Source organism: Lissotriton helveticus, chromosome 3_1, assembly GCF_964261635.1.
Source record: "Lissotriton helveticus chromosome 3_1, aLisHel1.1, whole genome shotgun sequence".
Lineage (NCBI taxonomy): Eukaryota > Metazoa > Chordata > Amphibia > Caudata > Salamandridae > Lissotriton > Lissotriton helveticus.
In genome coordinates this window covers 165,063,966-165,087,446 of record NC_136061.1, presented here as the reverse complement: position 1 = coordinate 165,087,446, position 23,481 = coordinate 165,063,966, and the positions used below count along the sequence as shown (strand labels likewise).

Genomic DNA, 23,481 nt, shown 5'->3' with positions numbered 1-23,481 from the left:
CCCCTCGAGTGAATACAGATATGAGGTCAGGCCGGCAGCGTGGGACCCTGCCCCAACCTCAATTAAAGCGGCAGAGATAGAATTGGGAGGGAACACTGCACAGCAGTCAAAGTCCACCAAAAGGAGAAATAGATAGTTTTGCGACTCTATCATTATCTTCTGCTGAGGACGCTCAATATTCAAAAACGCATAATGAGGCTGGCCAACCTACTATTACAAGACATTTTAAAGTCCTTGAATGTGCTAACAAAATCCCCGGGGAAGGCGTTATAGACTGGGTAGTGCATGGAGCGCCCAGCGCACAAGCAACTACACCTAAAGTAAACAAGGCACAAGCCATAAACCAGGGAGCATTTGCACTAATGATCCATCTCTTTCTGGGAATAAAGAAGTGGTAAACAACCTCGTAATAGCTGACATTAGTCCTTATATTGCATCCAAAGCTGACAACACAGTCCTGACAACAGCAAAAGGCCATGACCTACTTCTGGTAAAAGCACAGGTTTATGCTCCTAGCACTCCAACAGGAATGCTTCAGCAAAGAAGTGCATCAAGTGGCCATGCAGGTGTAACAAAACCTGTTACCTTTTCATCATTTGGGCAGGAGAAAAAGATGGTGACAGACCATAATGCTGATACAGATTTTAGAATATATCAGGACACCAGCCTAAATCTGAACAATTGTGTGATTAATATATCATCCGGTTTCGATCAAAACACAAGTGATGAGGTATTTCTGTCATCTACTACCCAGGTACCCGCTCTCGTTTCGTCAAATCCAGATAAAGTTGGAGGTCGCCAAAATATGATACCAGAGGCTTCTTCAAGCCCGAAGGACTGTATGCCCATTAATGAAACTGATCCGTACAGTTTAACTTTGGAAACAGGTATCACTACCCAGGATCATATACCAACTTTAATCCCGAAGAATATCTTGCCGAGAATGCTCTTAATTCAAATGGACAAAGTGAGATAGAGGAAGCCAATTCCATGATTAATCCTCTTAACTCAACAGACCTCTCATTACTGGCTAAATACGACGAACATTTCCAGGAAGGTGCATGTGTTCCAGAGGGTAAAAAAAGACTATGAAAATGGAATTTGGGGTAGTCTCCTTAACACCAGGGATACCATTACTAATGCTCTTAATTTTCACTCAGATAAACTGAACATTCAAGTGGACTTATTAAAAACACTAGCGCTCTACTTGCCGGGATAGACTCCAAGCTACTCAACATATCATATCTAGTAGCAAAGGCACAATCTGATAAAGATAACCAATTGATCACATGTACCTGCGCCCACATGATAGACAACATTTCAGAGCTACCGAACATTGTGGGGTCTATGGTGGGGGAGGTCAAGTCAATGTCGGACAGGATTGCTAAAGACCAAGCTGGCATAACTGATTATGACCACGGTCACTTCCTTGGCACTAAAACACTAATAAAGGCATCCTCTAGTGAACCTACGACCACACTGGATAAAAACGGGATTGAAAAAAAACCAACAAGCAATATAGAAGGTTCCTATAGGCGTAAAGATCAGCCACATATTCTAATTCCATCAATAAGGAAGGGGAAAAAAAGGGAAAACCAATCAATAAGGGAAGATAGTATAAAAAGTAGCCCACTAAAACCCCTGACTTTCGTAATGAATCCACTGAGCTACCACCAGCACAAGAAGCCAGTGTTACTCAAGTTACCAACAACTCAGCCTCCGCTTCTAATCCAATACAAGAAGGGCTAACTAAAAGAGGAAGGAAAAGATTAAGATTAGCTCGTAATAAATCATAGAAAATAAAGAAAGCAATGAATGCCAGCCCGCTCCCTAAACCAAAAGAAATGTATCCAATTTTCAAATATTTGGAATCTCGTCAGTGCGAACCAACAGATGGGTTGACCCATCGCCCAAACAAACCAGCTGTGGTACCTTCCCCCGCTGATGCTGCCAATAAGCCAATAATGCCATACCCAATAGAAGCATCAAACCCCCAAGTGTGTGGACTTGGTTTGGTACAACTGCCCACCAACGGAAGCGGTAACCTGCAGACAGTAACGCAAAATACCATAAGAGGAAAGCGAGACAATATAGCTACACCAGAAACAATTCCAATGAACATACAGCATACCAGTTTTCCCACGATCCTGTAATTACGCTAGTCTATCTGATTCAGAAGATACATCACCCAGAGATAGGAAGTGTTAGAACTGGGGTTTTCTAGTTGGCAGAGGTAGGTACCACTGTCCAAATAGGGACCCTTACCTCTAATCAGGGTAAGGAGGAAACCCTCTGAGATAACCCCCGCTCACCCCCTTGGTAGCTTGGCACGAGCAGTCAAGGCTTATCAAAAGCAATGTGTATAGTATTTGTACCAAAACTCACAGTAACACAGTAAAAACACCACAAACTGACCTCACAACAGTTTAGAAAAATAAAGGTATTTAATCTAAACTGCACAAGACCAAAACAACAAAAATCCAACATACACAGTTCAAGAATATGGTTGCAAAAGAGTTCTTAGGTTTAGCGATAAAATAATCCACAGTTGCGTCACGTTTTAGCCACAGTACCTTTGTTAGCGATAAAAAGTTCCAAGCACAGAAGCTGTAGCGGTGGAAAACAAGCGATGCGTTACTCCTGAGACCCTGGGGAGGCGTTGGCGACAATTCCGCTGGATGTAGCGGCATGTAGCGACGAATCCGATCTGTATGGGGAGGAAGGCGATGACTTGTATGGATTCCGGTGCGTCGGTTCCGTAGGATGTTTTCTCCCGCAAAGGCACGATGCGATGATTCTCGGGGCACTGTGACGAATCTCGCAGCGACGTGATGCGGTGATCTCACCCAGTGATGACAGGCTCTGCGACGATGTTCGCAGCGGCGGAAATCTTCCCGCTAATGAAGGGTGCGGCGTCTTGAGGCAGCGGTGACAGGCGCTGCGACGATCTTGGTCTTCACAGCGGCGGGAATTTTCTCGCTTAGCCGGGATTGCGATAAATTTTCTGTAGCAAAGTATTTAAAAGAGTGGTTTCCAGCTCTCCAACACAGGTACAACTTCCAGACGCACCACACAGAAGCCACACACTCCAGGAAGGACAGAACTCTCTCAGTAGAGTTCAGGGGAGCTGGGGGTGAAGTCCTTTTGTTCCTGGGACTTCATAACAGGGAGCCAGCTCTCTCTCAGGCCCTTGGAGATTCCTTCAAGCCAGGGCACACAGCACAAAGCAAACTCCTTCCCCTCTCCTTGGCAGCAAAGCAACAGCAGGTCAGTCCAGCAGAGCAACAGCAGGACAGTCTTCCTTCTTCAGTTTCAGCTTTCTCCTTGGCAGAGGTTCCTTCTTGATTCCAGGATGATCTAATGTGTACTTATACCCCTAAAAGTCTTTGTTCTCTTTGTGCAAGTGGGCCCTGAGCCCGGTCTGAACCAGTTCTGGGTGTTCCTTGAGCACTTTGTTTTCCTGGCTTCTCCTTTCCTTTCAGAGTGAGGGGCAGGTCGTCAGCCGCCCAGCAGGAGGTAGAGACAGCATTGTGGAAGGCAGGCACAGCCCTATTCAGGCCCAGGTGCTATCTCCTCACACCACTCAAGTTGCAAATGCAGTCATTCAGCCTAGGCTGACCCAGACAGCCTCTTGGGGCTCCCCAGCCCCTGTCACTCTCAAACCAGACAGTCAATTCACAAACAGGCCAAGGCACACAGAAAGGTCAGAAAAGAGAACAGCTACTTTATAAAAGTGCTGTTCTCAAACATAGGATTTAAAAACAACCTTTCCTAAAAGATGTGTTATTAAATTCTGAGTTCAGGAATACCAGACTTTTATGTCCTATCTTGTTCCTATGAGAAGGTATGCTGGTAGCCACTGTAGCCAGCATCCCCCATGATAGCCTATGGAGCAAGATAGCCTTACAGCAGTGAAAAACGAAAATGGCTGTAATTCACTACCAGAGCATGTCACCTGCACAAGTACATGCCCTACCTTTCACATACAACGCACCCTGCCCAAGGGGGTATCTTGGGCCTTCCATAGGGGTGACCAATGTGCACAGAAAGAGAAGGGTTAGGCCCGGTCAGTGGGGACTCTGACCAGGAGGACATGGCAGTTCACAGACTGCACACAGGCACTGCGGTGGCAGGCCCGAGACACAATTTTAGGGCTACTCATGTGGGTGGCACAATCAGTGCTGCAGCCCGGCCCACTAGTAGCATTTGACATCACCAGCCCAGGCACACTCAGTGCACTATACTAGGGACTTCTGGGTGGGTGATACAAATATGCCAATCAGGTATATCCAATTACAATAACAATTTACACAGGGAGCACTTACACTCTGACACTGATCAGCAGTGGCAGAGTGTCCAAAGCATCTAACCAGCAAAAATGAAATCCAGCACCGCATCAAAAATACAGGAGATAGAGGCAAAAAAGATAGGGGGAAACCACGCCAAGGATGCCAGGTCTAACACGTGTCCCCTTCAGCTGAAAGTGGGGAGAACTGCCCAACCTCTTGGGAGTTCTCTTCACTAAGGCAGAAAAACCTGGACAGACCATCAGCATTGGCGTGTTCTGTGCTAGGGTGGTGTTCCACCCTTTGAGGTGGTCCATCTCCACCAGGGAGAAGGACCACCTCAACAGTTTTGGGTTCTCACCCCTCATCTGCATTAACCATCTGAGGGGTCTGTGGTCTGTCTGAACACGGAAGTGAGTCCCAAACAGGTAGGGCCTCAACTTCTTCAGAGCCCAGACCACAGCAAAAGCTTCCCTTTCAATTGCACTCCGCCTCTGTTCCCTGGGGAGTAGCCTCCTACTAATGAAAGCTACAGGCTGGTCCCAACCCTCGTCATTGATCTGTGAGAGTACTGCTCCCACACCATGCTCTGAAGCATCTGTCTGCACTATGAACTCACTGGAGAAGTCGAGTGCCTTGAGCACCGGTGCTGTGCACATGGCAAAAGCAGTCTGGCAGGCTTCGGTCGAACTCACTTTCTTAGGCTGCCTCTTGGTGGTCAGCTCTGTCAAGGGGGCAACGATGATGCCATATCCCTTGACAACCCATCTGTAATACCCGGTGAGACCTAAGAAGGCTCTCACCCCTGTCTGGGTCTTGGGGGGCTCCCATGCCAACATGGTATCAATCTTTGCCTGTAGGGGCGCCACCTGGCCGCTCATTACCTGGTGTCCCAAGTACACCACAGATCCCTGCCCTATCTGGCACTTGCTGGCATTGATAGTGAGGCCTGCCTTTTGCAGAGCCTTCAACACTTCACAGAGGTGTTGCAAATGTTCCTCCCACGTGGAGCTGAACACAGCAATGTCATCCAGGTATGCGGTGCTGAATTCCTCCAGCCCGGTCAGTACCTGGTTACCCAGTCTCTGGAAGGTGGCAGGGGCATTCTTCAACCCAAAGGGCATGTCTCGGAACTGGAAGTGCCCCTCTGGCGTTGAGAATGCAGACCTCTCTTTGGCCCCATCAGTTAAGGCAATCTGACAATACCCAGAAGTTAAATCAAACGTACTGAGGTATCGGGCAGCTCCCAACCGATCCACGAGCTCATCAGCTCTGGCGATGGGGTGTGCGTCAGTTTTGGTGACTGCATTGAGCCCACGGTAGTCCACACAAAACCGTAGTTCTGGAGTGGCACCGGGCGCAGCAGCTTTTGGGACTAGGACCACTGGGCTAGCACAGGGGCTGCTGGAGGGCTCAATTACCCCAAGCGCCAACATCTTGGAAACCTCCTCCTTGATGCTGGCCCTGACCTTGTCAGCTACCCTGTAAATTTCTGTTTCACAGGCAGACTATCTCCAGTGTCCACATTATTGATGCACCAATTGGTGACACCTGGGGTCCGGGAGGCAAACTGACCCAACACCTGGCGACAGTCCCTCTGCTGCTCTGGGGTCAGGGTGGGCGAGAGGACCACTCCATCCACTGACCTGTCTTGCTCGTTAGCTGTAGGAGGTCAGGGAGAGGATCACTATCCTCTTCCCCTCCAGCATCTATAGCGATGAACATTGTCACTTCAGACCTCTCAAAGTGTGGTTTGAGGCGGTTCACATGCAAGACTCTCAGGGGCTGCCTGGGAGTCTTCAAGTTAACCAGGTAGGTTACTTCGCTCTTGTGCTCCACCACCTCATATGGCCCAGTCCACTTGTCTTGGAGCGCACAAGGCTCCACTGGCGCCATCACCCACACTTTCTGGCCAGGTTGAAATTTGACCAGAGTGGTATTCTGGTCGTACCATCTTTTCATTTCTTCCTGGCTAGCTTCCAGGTTCCCCTGAGCGAGCTTCCTGAAGCGTTGTGTCTGGTTGCAGATGGCCAGCACATAGCTGAACACATCCTGGGGGGTTTTCCCACGTGATTTCTCCCACCCCTCCTTCACCAGTGTGAGAGGTCTTCTAACAGGTTGGCCATACAGGAGTTCAAAGGGACTGAACCCTAAGGACTTCTGAGGCACTTCCCTGTAGGTAAACAACAGGCATGGTAGGAAGACGTCCCACTTCTGTCTCATGAGCTCCGTAGGCCCATAATCATACCTTTCAGGGTGCGGTTGAACCTTTCAACCAACCCATTTCCTTGAGGGTGGTAAGGAGTGGTGAACTTATAAGTTACCACACACTCCTCCCACAGAGACTTAATGTACCTAGAGATGAAGTTGCTACCCCGGTCGGAGACCACCTCTCTGGGGAACCCCACACAGGAAAAGATCCCCATCAATGCACGGCCCACCACGGGTGCTGTGATTGTCCTGAGAGGGACTGCTTCCGGGTACAGGGTGACTTGGTCTACCAAGACCAGGATGAACATGTTACCTAAGGCTGTCTTGGGGTCCAGGGGCCCCACAATGTCGATGCCCACCCACTTGAAAGGGGTGCTCATCATAGGAAAGGGTTGGAGGGCTGCCTTGCACTTCATTCCAGTCTTGCCACTGGCCTGACATGTTTGGCAAGATCTACAAAAAAGGTACCGACGTGCTTCTTCATCTGGGGCCAGTAGAAGTGGGCGACAAGCCTGTGGTAGGTCTTGCCTTGCCCCAGATGTCCTGCGGGAGGCATGTCATGACCCAGACCCATTAGGAAGTTCCTGAAGCGCACGGGTCCCACCAGCACACGGGCTGCACCGGGCTCAACAAATGTAGGCTCACTATATAACAAATCGTCTTCCCAGTAGATTAAGTGATCTCTGGACGCTCCGCCTGCTGCCTGGTCTGCAGCCTGTTGCCGCATACCAACGAGAGAAGGGCACTCTTTCTGCTCCTTGCAGAATTCCTCCCTGGAGAGCCCACCTTCTTGTTGCCAATGGATCAGCTCAGGTAGGTCGCCCAGTTCGGCCACCTGTTCCCCTGTAGGTTCCAGGGCACCCCCCTCAGGTTCTGCTACTTCCTGGACCGTGGGAATGGCTGGGGTTTGTTTCCCACGCCGTCTGCCCTTTCCTCTCCTGGCAGGTCTCTGGGCCACTGTTTCAGGCTCCAGTTCTGTAGAATCACCCCTACTGGCTGCCCTAGCACGCATGGTCACACAGATCCACGCAGGCAAACCCAACGTCTCCAAATTAGTTCTGTGTTCTACATCCTTCCATGGAGAACTCTCCATGTCATTACCTAGCAGACAGTCTACAGGCAAGGCATCACTGACAACTTCCAAAAGACCGGAGACTCTCCCCCATTCAAAGGGAACACGTGCCACTTTGCAGAGGCGCACTGAGCTATCAGCTGCAACTACCGGGCGGAGTACATTGGGGATACACTGCTCTTCAGACACCCACTGACACCTCACGGATGTCACGCTGGCTCCTGTGTCTCTCAGAGCCTCTATCTCCCTCCCATTGACTGTCACCTTCTGCCCGTATTTCTTAGTGTTAGGGGGCAGTAAGGTTTCCTGGACCATCTCTTGGTCTCCTAAAGAGACAAGGGTCATCACTGCTAGCTCCCCCTCCCAAAGCTTCACTTGCTAACCCTGGGGCTGGAGCACCAGCGGGTGCTGGGGGTTTCTTGGGGCACCTGTTGACAACATGTCCCACCTCATTGCAGTGAAAGCAGGTAGGGGGACCTCTGTTTTCCCATCTGCCCCTAGGGGGCCATGGCTGTCTAGGTCTGGGAGGTTGGGACTCCTTTCCCTAGGAATTATTTTGGGGCCCTTGGGAAAACTCCTTGTGGTTACCCTTGTCCCCCACACTCTGCTGCTGGGGACCCTGCCCACCTTTGGCTGTGGTACCCACAATTCCTCTGTGGACCTTGGTACTGGTCCAGCGGTCCGCCTCCTTAGCAAGCTCAATGGGGTCTGTCAGCTTGCTGTCTACAAGATGCTGGCGCAGCTCTGGAACACAAAGACTACTCAAGTGCTCCCAACTAATTAAATGCAACAACCCCTTATAATCAGTTACTTTGCTGCCCTTCATCCAACCTTATAGTGCACGCGAGTACAAATTCACACACTCCATCCAAGTCTCAGACTCTTTCTTCATAGAGTTTCTAAACTGCAGTCTGCTCTGGAGTAAGTCCATACCTGAGACATAGGGCCTCCTTCATATTGGGGTAGGTCATGGCACCTGCTAACTCTAAGGGCTCTAGAGTACTCCTCCCAGAAGCCTCAAAATGTTTCTACAGGCCCGCCCCCCAATGCTGTTCAGGCACACCATTCATTCTCAATGTAATTTCATAAGAAGTAAACCAGGCATAAATATCCTCAATGTCCTCACTCCTATTGTAATTCTGTACCAGATCCTTGAGAATATATACTTTACTCCCCCTGCACTGGCTGTGTGCTGCCATCATTTGAACCACCATTTGTGGAGTGCAAAAAAACTCTGGATTTAGGCCCAGATCCTTGTACTGGGGTGAATGTATGACATTGTTCTACATTCTGTCCATCAACTGTGTTTTTTGCAATTTTCACCCCGAGTGGGCTGGGTATGCTCAGACGTGAGTCCCAAGCTCTCTGTCACACCACTGGAGTCAAGCTATGCATGCTGATGATGGCTGATAGCCAGAAACCGGCCCTTATAAGAAGCATAAACTACCTCAATGTCCTCACTCCTATAGTAATTCTGTACCAGATCCTTGAGAATATATACTCAGAGCTGATTTGCATATAGCCAGTGTCTAACCCAGGGTGGTGTGGAGTGCAAAAAAACGATGGATTTAGGCCCAGATCCTTGTACTGGGGTGAATGTATGACATTGTTCTACATTCTGTCCATCAACTGTGTTTTTTACACCATTTGACCTGGCATCCACCTCCTTGGCTTTAAAATCCAGTTCTCTCATGCTCAACTCATGAGCCAAAAGCAATTTCTTTTCCTCCAGGGCCCGAGCATTTTTGCTCTCCTCTGCCGCCCTTTCTCTCTCCATTTTTAACTTCATGACTTCCAATTCATATTCTCTCACTCTTTGATTCTCCTCTAACTCTTCTTGGGTGAAACCCCTACTGGAATGGTTGCTGCCAGCTCTTGAGTCTGTTCTGCTCACAGGCAGATCTGTAGTTTGAAAACCATTCCCTGTACTTGTATCATTTCCCTCTTGTGCCTCCCAATGGGCCTTCAAGCTTCTCTGCAACTCCTCTTTCCTGCGATTGCTCTTTATGGGGCACTCAAACTCTTGGCAGAATTGCTTAAGCTGTGTAACCTTGTAGGAATACAAATCCTCAATGACAAATTCAAATTCAAATTCTGCCTCCTCACTGTGTGCCTTTCCATTCACAGACATGATGCTTTGAAGAGTTACTCAAAAATAGAACCAACCAAAAAAACAGTAGTTTGCGGAGGCGTAGTGGTCTGCACTCACTAGTGATGTACACCAATCACTGTGGGTCTAGTACAAATACAAGTTTAAATCCCACTGCTGACCAACAATGTTAGTACTGGGGGTCTCTAGTTGTCAGAGGTAGGTACTACTGTCCAAATTGGGACCCTTACTTCTAGTCAGGGTAAGGAGGAAACCCTCTGCGATAACCCCTGCTCAACCCCTTGGTAGCTTGGCACGAGCAGTCAAGGCTTATCAAAGGCAATGTGTAAACAGTGAAAACACCACAAACTGACTCTACAACAGTTTAGAAAAATAAAGGTATTTAATCTAAACTACACAAGACCAAAACAACAAAAATCCAACATACACAGTTCAAGAATATGGTTGCAAAAGAGTTCTTAGGTTTAGCGATAAGATCATCCACAGTTGCGTCACGTTTTAGCCACAGTACCTTTGTTAGCGATAAAAAGTTCCAAGCACAGAAGCTGTTATGGTGGAAAACAAGCGATGCGGTACTCCTAAGAACCTGGGGAGGCGTTAGCGACAATTCCGCTGGATGTAGCGGCGTGTATGGGGAGGAATCCGATCTGTATGGGGAGGAAGGCGAAGACATGCATAGATTCCAGTGCGTAGGTTCCGTAGGAAGTTTTCTCCCGCAAAGGCACGATGCGATGATTCTCGAGGCTCTGCGACGATTCTCGCAGCGACGTGATGCGGTGATCTCACCCAGCGATGACAGGCTCTGCGACGATGTTCGCAGCGGCAGAAATCTTCCCGCTAACGAAGGGTGTGACGTCTTCAAGCAGCGGCGACAGGCGCTGCGACGATCTCGGTCTTCGTAGCGGCGGGAATTTTATCGCTCAGCCGGGATTGCGATAAATGTTCTGTAGCAAAGTCTTTAAAAGCTTGGCTTCCAGCTCTCCAACACAGTTACAACTTCCAGAGGCACCAGACAGGGGCCACGCACTCCAGGAAGGACAAAACTCTCTCAGTAGAGTTCAGGGGAGCTGGGGGTGAAGTCCTTTTGTTCCTGGGACTTCATAACAGGGAGCCAGTTCTCTCTCAGGCCCTTGGAGATTCCTTCAAGCAAGGGGACACAGCACAAAGCAAAGTCCTTCCCCTCTCCTTGACAGCAAAGCAACAGCAGGTCAGTCCAGCAGAGCAACAGCAGGACAGTCATCCTTCTTCAGTGTCATCTTTCTCCTTGGCAGATGTTCTTTTTTGATTCCAAGATGATCTAATTTTCTGTTGTCAGGGGTCCTATACTTATACCCCTAAAAGTCTTTGTTCTCTTTGTGCAAGTGGGCCCTGAGCCCGGTCTGAACCAGTTCTGGGTGTTCATTGAGCACTTTTCAGAGTGAGGGCCAGGGTCGTCAGCCGCCCAGCAGGAGGTGGAGCCAGCATTGTGGAACACAGGCACAGCCCTATTCAGGCCCAGGTGCCATCTCCTCCCACCACTCAAGTTGCAAATGCAGTCATTCAGCCTTGGGCTGACCCAGCCAGCCTCTTGGGGCTCCGCAGCCCCTGTCACTCTCAAACCAGACAGTCAATTCACAAACAGGCAAAGGCATACAGAAAGGTCAGACAAGAGAACACCTACTTTCTAAAAGTGCTGTTCTCAAACACAGGATTGAAAAACAACCTTTCCTAAACTATGTGTTATTAAATTCTGAGTTCAGGGATACCTGACTTTTATGTCCTATCTGTAGTGATGAAGTCCACGCTGATGATGATGTAACGATGTTTATTTATAATTAAGCAGTTAAGATGGTAATAACGCCCCACCAGGAACATCTGACAAGATTCTCAGCCCAGTACCAACTGTCATCTCCAGCCCCACAGAGTCCCAACATTCTACAATACATCATAGCTGGAACATTCCACAAGCTGGGGTAGAGAAGGAGATACTATGCAATACATTGATAAGATACCAGAATACTACACTATCTTGTTCCTATTGGAAGATATGCTGGTAGCCACTGTAGCCAGCATCCCCCATGATAGCCTATAGAGCAAGATAGCCTTACAGCAGTGAAAAACGAAAATGGCTGTAATTCACTACCAGAGCATGTCACCTGCACAAGTACATGCCCTACCTTTCACATACACTGTACCCTGCCCAAGGGGGTACCTTGGGCCTTCCATAGGGGTGACCAATGTGCACAGAAAGGGAAGGGTTAGGCCCAGTCAGTGGAGACAGTGACCAGGAGGACATGGCAGTTCACAGACTGCACACAGGCACTGCGGTGGCAGGCCCGAGACACCATTTTAGGGATACCCATGTGGGTGGCACAATCAGTGCTGCAGGTCCACTAGTAGCATTTGACATCACCAGCCCTGGCACACTCAGTGCACTTTACTAGAGACTTCTGGGTGATACAAATATGCCAATCAGGTATATCCAATCACAATAACAATTTACACAGGGAGCACTTACACTCTGACACTGATCAGCAGTGGAAGAGTGTCCAAAGCATCTAACCGGCAAAAACGAAATCCAGCACAGCATCAAAAATACAGGAGGTAGAGGCAAAAAGATAGGGGGAAACCACCCCAAGGATGCCAGGTCTAACAGGAAGATTAATGGCTTGTCACTCTCATCTAATAATGGTAGACAGCAAAATAATGTAATGCCAGTGGGCATGAATCATTCCGTCTCCTCTATGAAAGTAATATTCTCCCCAAGGTACGCCTCAAGGGGTACTCATGATATCTTAAATCGTGGTAACATTTTGAGACTGTTGAATTCAATCCCAAAGCTTAAGGACCTAACAATGGATGATTTAGATTTGGTCCAATTCAAACAAGATCCTAATAATCCCACTAAAGAGGTGTCCTGCACAATCTGTCATTGCAAAGAGACTGCTACAATGTTTTTAGAAAATAGTCCCCAATTTGAGAAATGGGGTATCGAGCTGCAGAAATGCAGCGACCATCAATATCCAACTTTATTAATTCCAAAGCAAGTGTCAAAGAGCCCCGCTTTGTCAAATCCTGCGACAAGCGAATCATCCGGGTGCCATATCAGAGTTTTAAAGGGAGTCACAGGCCCTCTATCTAATGTGGCATTGTTTTCTGGGATCAAAGTTACAAGCTGTATCTCGGGCTTACAAGTTTGTGAGGAGTTAAAACAAATCCAGTATCAAGTGATGTTTGGGGTTGGCTTCCGAAGATTCTCACTACAGGGAAAGCTGGAGTGAACAATTGATGCCTAAATAGCTCGACCAATACAATTAAACCTTTTTATATTTGCTCATGGAATACTCACGGCCTAACAACTTTGCTTGAGGAGCAAGACATGGCAACCTTCATAAAGAACTTCGAAGTTCTAATGTTCCAGGAAACATGAATATGTCTAAAGCTCAGCTTATTGGATATCATGAGTACACAAACTTTGCATCTCTTTCGTCTGCCTATGGTCGCGCAAGTGGTGGACTATCCACCTATGTGTCATTGGCACTGGATATCAAGCACCATGAAATTGATTTTCAGCTAGCATGGCTCCTATGTATTAAAATGGATTTCAAACAACAAATAATATTTTAAAATATTTATTTAAGCACAACAAAATTCGGTTATGATATCCCAATTTACTGTGCTCTGGGAAGTAGTCAGAATTTTGAAATATCAATATCCAGCCACTATGTTAATCATTACAGGAGACTTCAACATGCATTTGCTCTCCAAAAACCAAGTAGAGCTTTAATGCAGATGTGCCGTTCCCAGCTTAACAAATATAATCTCACGTTACTACAGGAAGACGTACAAAATAGTACTGAGAGCGCTCCAACATTTCATTATCGACTACACTATCATCTCAAAGGATCTTGCACCATCTCTTCGTGACTATCAGGTTATCCCAAGAATAGAAAGCGACCAAAACCCACAAATAATGTTACTGGTCTCATCGGTTCATCATTTGCCTAAGTCAAGAACTATGGTAACCAGTCCAACGGCCCACAATCTGAAAAGGTTAGTGTGGGATTCATCAATTCAGATGGAAATATGGGCATTTATAGAACCTGCAATTGCTAAAGCGCTAACCGAGAAAAGTCAAGGGAAGTCAATTGTTGAAATCTTGCCCTGTTTCTGTGCTTCCCTGATAGACCATTTGCCTTGGACATCAACATCAAGAGGATTCCCTACAAGGTGAAAAAGATCAGCATAGTATACAACTAGGTTACACCAGCAAAAAAGGGAACATAATAAAGCTACATGGACCATCTTCAGGCAACTGAATTGTGGCCTAAAATCTTCGAAATTGTAAAGTTTAAAACGCCCGAGAAGGTTATACAAAAATGAAATATGGAAAGCCAAACATACACATTAAGAGGGGATATGGACCAAGTTGCTCTTTGCCAGCAAAACAAAAAATCTGAAAGCATTCTGGGGACTAATAAATAACCTTGAATACAGTAGTAGAAAAGCAAACAGCGCTAACATTCCTGAACCATGCTGGGCAGCCTTCATCCGCAACTTACATGGGACCTCTTCAGACATAGCCCCATGTATTTGATCACACAGTTTGTAAAGTTTGTTCTTATTGCAGAAAAAAAGTTACATTTAGAGTGACCTAATGTTAGGGGTTTGTGATAACCAATAATCGGCTTGTTCAACGGTGCTGTCCCAAAGATGCTATTGTCAACTATACCTCCATAATCTGACAACTATATAGAATGTTGATTGACGTAAGAAAGGGTTATTTGAAAGGATTTGCACTGTGGCACTTTATCTATGGCATTTTAATAATGGCATTTTAACTCTTGAATCTAAAAAAAGGGCAGTGTAGGCAATTCTTAGAAAACGTTGAGAAAAGCTCCTTTAAAAGGAACTGCATAGTGGCACTTTATCTATGATATTTTTATCTTTGAAATTTAAAATAAGGGGTAGTGTAGGCAATTCTTACAAAATTTCTTACAAATGTTAACTATTACTTTTATATATAATGTAGCTTTGCCTTTTGTGGCTTGTGTGAAACATCTGCTTTCTAATACTAGAAATAGAACGTACACCGTGAGAAGTTTGGCACTCTTGTAATATTTACATATAAAGGCACTTTAGGAATGGCACTTTAAATCAAGATTTAGAGAAAGAAATAAAAATAAAAAATAAAAAAATAAAAGGAAAATACATTATAGTATTGATGGTTATATGGAAGACTTAACCAATCTTCAAAATGCTGCTTAAACATGGTGTGATTACTGAATTGAAATATAATGTATCTTCAATATTATTTTACACTTTACAATGTTTTACTGTGTCCATGCACAATTTAATGTCCTTTATACTTCCTGTTTGTAATGATTTTTATTAATTAACAATATAGTATTCTCTCACTGCGATTCAGTGCTAAAGTTCATATGCTCTCTATGTAAATTGTGTTATGGATTGGTGTTTCCATGATTGGCATATCTGATTTACTGGTAAGCCCTGAGTGCACTGAGTGTGCCAGGATCTGTAAATCAAATGCTACTAGTGGGCATGCAGCACTGATTGTGCCACCCACATGAGTAGCCCTGAAAAGGTATCTCAGACCTGCCACTGCATGGTCTGCGGGCAGTTGGTAACTGCCATGTCGACCTGGCAAGTGCACCCACTTGGCAGGCCCTAACCTTCCCTTTTCTTACATATAGGTCACCCCTAAGGTAGGCCCACAGTATCCCTGTGGGCAAGGTGCTTCGTATATTAAAGGTAGGACATGTACTGGTGTGCGACATGTCCTGGTGGTGGGTTACAGTGTAATTCAGTTTTTACCACTGCAAGGCTATCTGTCCCACAGGAAAGAATGGGAGTTTTTGCTTATAACATCTTATAAGCATAACTTCACATTGGGACAAGATGGGAAAATGGAGTTTAGCATGCCTGGACTCAGAATGAAATAATGTATCTTTTAGTAAAGGTGATTTCTATGCTCTGGGTTTGGAAATACCACTTTTAGAAAGCAGGTATTTTCTTGCTTAGCCGTCCTGTGTGCCTCTCCTGGATTTGTGGATTGACTGTCTGGCTTTGCAGTGACAGGGGCTGGGAATGAGCAGTGGCTCTAGAGAGTCTAGATGAGTGAGGGTTGGGCTGAATAGACCTGGGCTGCATTTAGCCTCCACTCTCTCTACTCTCTCCACTCTCTCACTCTCTCTCTCCCCACTGTCTTTCTATCCACTGTCTCTCTCTCCACTGCCTCTCTCTCCACTGTCTCTCTCTCCACTGCTTCTCCACTCTCTCGCTCCACTCTCCCACCACTCTCTCTCTCCACTCTCTCTCTCTCTCTCCACTGTCTCTCTCTCCACTGTCTCTCACTCTCTCTACTCTCCCTCCACTCTCTCTCTCCCTTCTCTCTCTCTACTCTCCCTTCTCTCTCTCTACTCTCTCTCCACTCTGTCTACTCTCTCTCTACTCTCTCTACTCTATCTCTCTACTCTCTCTCTCTCTACTCTCTCTCCACTGTCTCTCCACTGTCTCTCTACTCTCTCTCCACTCTCTCTCCACTGTCTCTCTCTCCATTGTCTCTCCACTGTCTCTCACTCCCTCTACTCTCTCTCCACTCTCTCTCCACTCTCTCGCTCTCCCTCCCTTCTCTCTCTATCTACTCTCCCTTCTCTCTCTACTCTCTCTCCACTCTCTCTACTCTCTCTCTACTCTCTCCAATCTCTCTCCACTCTCTCTACTCTCTCTCTCTACTCTCTCTCTCTACTCTCTCTCCACTGTCTCTCCACTGTCTCTCTACTCTCTCTCCACTCTCTCTCCACTGTCTCTCTCTCCATTGTCTCTCCACTGTCTTCACTCCCTCTACTCTCTCTCCACTCTATCTCCACTCTCTCGCTCTCCCTCCCTTCTCTCTCTCTCTACTCTCCCTTCTCTCTCTACTCTCTCTCCACTCTCTCTACTCTCTCTCCACTCTCTCTCCACTCTCTCTCCACTCTATCTCTCTCCACTCTCTCTCCAATCTCTCTCTCTCCACTATCTCCAGTCTCTCTCTCCACTCTCTCCACTCTCTCTACTCTCTCCACTCTCTCTACTCTCTAACTCTCTCTCTCCCCACTGTCTCTCGCTCTACTGTCTCTCTCCCCACAGTCTCTCTCTCTCCACTGTCTCTCTCTCCACTGTCTCTCCACTTTCTCTCTCCACTCTCTCACTCTCTACTATCTCTCCACTGTCTCTCACCCTCTCTACTCTCCCTCCACTCTCTCTTCACTCTCTCTCTCCCTTCTCTCTCTCTACTCTCCCTTCTCTCTCTCTACTCTCTCTCCACTCTCTCTACTATCTCTCCACTCTCTCTCTCTCTCCACTCTCTCTACTCTCGCTCTCCCCACTCTCTCTCTCTCTCCTCTCTCCACTCTCTCTCTCCTCTCTCTCTCTCTCTCTCCACTCTCTCTCCACTCTCTCTCTCTCTCCACTCTCTCTCTCTTCACTCTCTCTCTCTCTCTCTCTCTCCACTCTCTTTCTCCACTCTATCTCTCTCCACCCCCTCTCTCTCTCCACCCTCTCTCTCCACCCACTCCACTCTCTCTTCTCTCTCTCCACTCCCTCCACTCTCTCCACTTTCTTCACTCTCTCTCTCTCCACTCTCTCTCCATTCTCTCTCTCCACTCTCTCTACTCTCTCCACTCTCTCCACTCTCTCTCTTCTGTACTCTCTCGATCTCCACTCTCACTCTCTCCACTCTCTCCACTCTCTCTCCACTCTCTCTCTCTCCACTCTCTCTCTCTCTCCACTCTCTCTGCACTCTCTCTCCACTCTATCTGTACTCTCTCTACTCTCTCTCTCCACTCTCTCTCTCTCCACTCTCTCTCCACTCCCTCTCTCTCCACTGTCTCTCACTCTCTCTACTCTCCCCACTCTCTCTCCACTGTCTCCCTCCAATCTCTCTCTCCACTCTCTCACTCACTTCTCTCTCTCTACTCTCCCTTCTCTCTCTCTACTCTCCCTCCACTCTCTCTACTCTCTCTCCACTCTCTCTACTCTCTGTCCACTCTCTCTACTCTCTCTCTCCACACTCTCTATCCACTCTCTCTCTCCTCTCTCCACTCTCCTCTCCACTTTCTCTCTCTCTACTCTCTCTCCACTCTCTCTCTCTCTCCACTGTCTCCTCTCCACTCTCTTTCTCCACTCTCTCTCTCTCCACTCCCTCTCTCTCTCTCCACTCTCTCTCCCACCATCTCCACTCTCTCTCTCTCTTCTCTCTCTCCACTCTCTCCACTATCTCCACTTTCTCCTCTCTCTCTACTCTCTCCACTCTCTCTATCTCTCCACTCTCTCTCTCTCCACTCTCCCTCTCTCCACTCTCTCTACTCTCTCCTCTCTCTTCACTCTCTTGCTCCACTCTCTCTCTCTCTCCACCCTCTCTCGCCCTTCTCTCTCTCTTTCTCCCTTCTCTCTATCTTCTCTCCCTTCTCTCTCTCTATTCTCTCTCCACTTTCTCTACTCTCTCTCCACTCTCTCTACACTCTCTCTACTCTCTCTCCATCCACTCTCTCTCTCTCCACTCTCTCTCTCCTCTCTCCACTCTTCTCTCCACTCTCTCTCTCTCTACTCTCTATCCACTCTCTCTCACTCCACTGTCTCTCACTCCACTCTCTTTCTCCACTCTCTCTCTCTCCACTCTCTCTCTCTCCACTTTCTCTCTCCCCACCCTCTCCACTCTCTCTCTTCTCTCTCTCCACTCTCTCCACTTTCTCCTCTCTCTCCACTCTCTCCATTCTCTCTCTCCACTCTCTCTATCTCTCCACTCTCTCTCTCCACTCTCTCTCTCTCTCCACTCTCTCTACTCTCTCCTCTCTCTCCACTCTCTCGCTCCACTCTCACTCTCTTTCCACTCTCTCTCGCCCTTCTCTCTCTCTTTCTCCCTTCTCTCTCTCTACTCTCCCTTCTCTCTTCCTACTCTCTCTCTACTTTCTCTACTCTCTCTCCACTCTCTCTACTCTCTCTCTACTCTCTCTACTCTCTCCCTCCACCTCCCTCTCCTCTCCACTATCCCTCTCCTCTCTCTCTCACTCTCTCTCTCTTCACTCTCTCTCCACTCTCTCTCCACTCTCTCTCCACTCTCTCTCTCCACTCTCTCTCCACTCTGTTTCTCTACTCTCTCTCTCCACTCTCTCTCTCTCCTCTCTCTCCCCCCACCCTCTCCACTCTCTCTCTCTTCTCTCTCTCCACTCTCTCTCTCCACTCTCTCTCTCACTCTCTACTCTCTCCTCTCTCTACACACTCTCTCTCCACTCTCTCTCTCTCTCCACTCTCTCTCTCTCCTCTCTCTCTCTCTCCAATATCTCTCTCTCCACTCTCTCTCTCTCCACTCCCTCTCTCTCCACTCTCTCTCTGCACTCTCTCTCCACTCTCTCTGCACAATCTCTCCACTCTCTCTCTCCACTCTCTCTCCACTCTCTCTTTACTCTCTGTCCACTGTCTCTCTCTCTCCACTGTCTCTCTCTCCACTGTCTCTCACTCTCTCTACTCTCTCTCCACTCTCTCTCCCCTCTTTCTCCACTGTCTCCCTCCACTCTCCTTCTCCACTCTCTCTCCACTCTCTCTCACCCTTCTCTCGCTCTAGTCTCCCTCCACTCTCTCTACTCTCTCTCCACTCGCTCTACTCTCTCTCCACTCTCCCTACTCTCTCCTCTCTTCACTCTCTCTACTCTCTCTCCACTCTCTTCCCTCTCTCTACTCTCTCTCCACTCTCTCTACTATCTCTCCACTCTCTCTACTATCTCTCCACTCTCTCTACTCTCTCTCTCTCTCTCCACTCTCTCTACTCTCTCTCCACTCTCTCTCTCTCTCCGCTCTCCACTCTCTCTCTCTCCTTCCTCTCTCTCTCTCTTCTCTCTCTCTCTCTCTCTCTCCACTCTCTCTCTCTTCACTCTCTCTCCACTCTCTCTCTCCACTCTCTTTCTCCACTCTATCTCTCTCCACTCTCACTCTCGCTCCACCCTCTCTCTCCACCCTTTCCACTTTCTCTCTCTTCTCTCTCTCCACTCTCTCCACTTTCTCCACTCTCTCTCTCCACTCCCTCTCTCTCTCCACACTCTCTCTCTCTATCCACTCTCTCCACTCTCTCCTCTCTCTCCACTCTCTCTCTTCTCTACTCTCTCTCTCTCCACTCTCTCCCTCTCTCTCCACTCTCTCTCTCCACTCTCTCTCTCTCCACTCTCTCTCCACTCTTTCTACGCTCTCTCTGCACTCTCTCGCCACTCTCTCTGCACTCTCTCTCTACTCTTTCTCTCCACTCTCTCTCCACTCTCTCCCCCTCTCTCTCTCCACTGTCTCTCTCTCCACTCTCTCCTCTCTCTCTCCCTTCTCTCTCTCTACTCTCCCTTCTCTCTCTACTCTCCCTCCACTCTCTCTACTCTCTCTCCACTCTCTCTACCTCTGTCCACTCTCTCTACTCTCTCTCTCCACTCTCTCTACTCTCTCTCTCTACTCTCTCTCCACTCTCTCTACTCTCTGTCCACTCTCTCTACTCTCTCTCTCCCCACTCTCTATCCACTCTCTCTCTCCTCTCTCCACTCTCCTCTCCACTTTCTCTCTCTCTACTCTCTCTCCACTCTCTCTCTCTCCACTGTCTCCTCTCCACTCTCTTTCTCCACTCTCTCTCTCTCCACTCCCTCTCTCTCTCTCCACTCTCTCTCCCCACCATCTCCACTCTCTCTTTCTCTTCTCTCTCTCCACTCTCTCCACTATCTCCACTTTCTCCTCTCTCTCTACTCTCTCCACTCTCTCTATCTCTCCACTCTCTCTCTCTCCACTCTCCCTCTCTCCACTCTCTCTACTCTCTCCTCTCTCTTCACTCTCTTGCTCCACTCTCTCTCTCTCTCCACCCTCTCTCGCCCTTCTCTCTCTCTTTCTCCCTTCTCTCTATCTACTCTCCCTTCTCTCTCTCTATTCTCTCTCCACTTTCTCTACTCTCTCTCCACTCTCTCTACTCTCTCTCCACTCTCTCTCCATCCACTCTCTCTCTCTCCACTCTCTCTCTCCTCTCTCCACTCTTCTCTCCACTCTCTCTCTCTCTACTCTCTATCCACTCTCTCTCACTCCACTGTCTCTCACTCCACTCTCTTTCTCCACTCTCTCTCTCTCCACTCTCTCTCTCTCCACTCTCTCTCTCCCCACCCTCTCCACTCTCTCTCTTCTCTCTCTCCACTCTCTCCACTTTCTCCTCTCTCTCCACTCTCTCCATTCTCTCTCTCCACTCTCTCTATCTCTCCACTCTCTCTCTCCACTCTCTCTCTCTCTCCACTCTCTCTACTCTCTCCTCTCTCTCCACTCTCTCGCTCCACTCTCACTCTCTCTCCACTCTCTCTCGCCCTTCTCTCTCTCTTTCTCCCTTCTCTCTCTCTACTCTCCCTTCTCTCTTCCTACTCTCTCTCTACTTTCTCTACTCTCTCTCCACTCTCTCTACTCTCTCTCTACTCTCTCTACTCTCTCCCTCCACCCTCCCTCTCCTCTCCACTATCCCTCTCCTCTCTCTCTCACTCTCTCTCTCTTCACTCTCTCTCCACTCTCTCTCCACTCTCTCTCCACTCTCTCTCTCCACTCTCTCTCCACTCTGTTTCTCTACTCTCTCTCTCCACTCTCTCTCTCTCCTCTCTCTCCCCCCACCCTCTCCACTCTCTCTCTCTTCTCTCTCTCCACTCTCTCTCTCCACTCTCTCTCTCCACTCTCTACTCTCTCCTCTCTCTACACACTCTCTCTCCACTCTCTCTCTCTCTCCACTCTCTCTCTCTCTCCTCTCTCTCTCTCTCCTCTCTCTCTCTCTCCAATCTCTCTCTCTCCACTCTCTCTCTCTCCACTCCCTCTCTCTCCACTCTCTCTCTGCACTCTCTCTCCACTCTCCCTGCACAATCTCTCCACTCTCTCTCTCCACTCTCTCTCCACTCTCTCTTTACTCTCTGTCCACTGTCTCTCTCTCTCCACTGTCTCTCTCTCCACTGTCTCTCACTCTCTCTACTCTCTCTCCACTCTCTCTCCCCTCTTTCTCCACTGTCTCCCTCCACTCTCCTGTGGTAAATAAATAAATAATACCTCTATTTTTGAATAAATAAATGAATAACAGATAGCTCAATAAATAAGAGTCAAGATTCGAGGTAGTAGGAGTTTTGCAGGTTTAATACAGCATAAGGACAGGAACAGGACAACCTGCACAGGAATAGGATGGCAGCGCTGCCGGGGGCAGGATCGGAATCGGCGTAACATTTAATAACAGTGCACGATCATATATACTAAAACAGTTGCATTACAATACATACGATAGGCGGAGCAGTGGGTGTGGTCAATAGCAGTCGCGAAAGATAAGGGTGAAAGTAGGTGTAACAGGGCGTATACATAGACATGTGATGCAAACGTAACAGAATATGTCATAAATGGGGCGGAAACATGGAGGGGGCTACCTAAGGAGCCGGGACCTCTGACCTGATGGTGCGCGCAAACTGGCAATGACGTGTTACTAGGAGAAGCTGGGGGCTACGAACTCTGTGCTAGGAGCAGAGACTGAAGTCTGGAGAGTCAGGGCGACATGTACCTAAACAGTATCTAGTATCTGATGTTTAGAGAACATGTTGATAGAATCCAAAAGTTATCGGGGTAAAGGCGAACAGACTCTAAGACTAGAGCATGCATTATTCTACATGTAGTGCGTGATGAAGAATATTAAATGACCATTAAATGCAGTATTTCTCTTGCATGGAGACGTAAAGGCTAGACAATGACGGAAACTATTGATGCAGTTCAGTAGCTTAGGAATGCAGAGAAGGAGGGCTGAACTGATAACTGGAATCATAACATACTCTTGGCAGACTCAGAGGCAGAGCTAGGCTGAGCCGGGCACTGCGAGGCAGGAAGTAAGTGAAGGGTCGAGGATACAGGTGGGGGCTGTATCGCTCCTCAGCGAGGCTTCAGGAGACAGGAGCTGAATCTGGTGTCCGGGCCCTTTTGAGGCCTAGAAACGGGGACTTTACAATGGAATAACGTGCACACTGAGAAACGTGGCAACGTAGCTTTACATAGGCCTGATATTCGTAGTATTCACGAGAACTGGAAACTGACATACTAGAGGTGGACACAACTGTAATTGCGTCTTTAATCAAACATGGGGAATACATATGCATATTAATCATGCACAGATAACATATGATGGAGGACGCGTAGGGACACAGAACATGGCAAAATTTACTTTTCCACATTCCCTCCTTGTCACTACGTTTCCTTCAGGAAACATCAATATTCATGATACCATCTATCATTTCATACAGTATCATTTGCTCGTCTCGAATTTTCTTGGAACGGGTTTTAGAACGGGGCTGGGGACTAGGAATACAAGAGGTAGCACAAATGCCGCAAATCGCAGGGCCACATTGTATACAGAGGCAGCAGCTGAATATGATCGCTACTGTAATACCTAGAAAGGACAAGACTTTCCATCCCCAAGCGGAAATTATAGTCCAGAACCAACCGGACCATGTCCAGGTGCCTGGATCTTGGTGTAACAGATGGGCAATTTTATGGAGTCTGGTTATAGCTGAATAAACAGACGGCGCGTTATTTGGAATGAAAATGCAGCAACTAGATCCGATGACTCTACAGGCCCCGCCCCTATCGGCCAATATGACGTCAAGGACGAGACGATTCTGGAGCACGACAATTCTCATAAAGGATTGTTCTTCGGTTAAATTACTTAGAGCAGAAGTAGTCTCAATCACTACTGCTTCGAGTGTTCTGGTTAATCTACGTATCAGTTTACTATTCACGACTGTACCTAA

The 23,481-nt window shown here is 47.8% G+C and overlaps 1 protein-coding gene across 1 annotated transcript in view; it reads left to right on the top strand.

Moving 5' to 3' along the window:
- The window catches only part of LOC144824457 (myeloperoxidase-like), a 432,332-nt gene that overhangs the window by 5,366 nt on the left and 403,485 nt on the right, over positions 1–23,481 (top strand). The gene's annotated exons all lie outside the window — the stretch shown is intronic.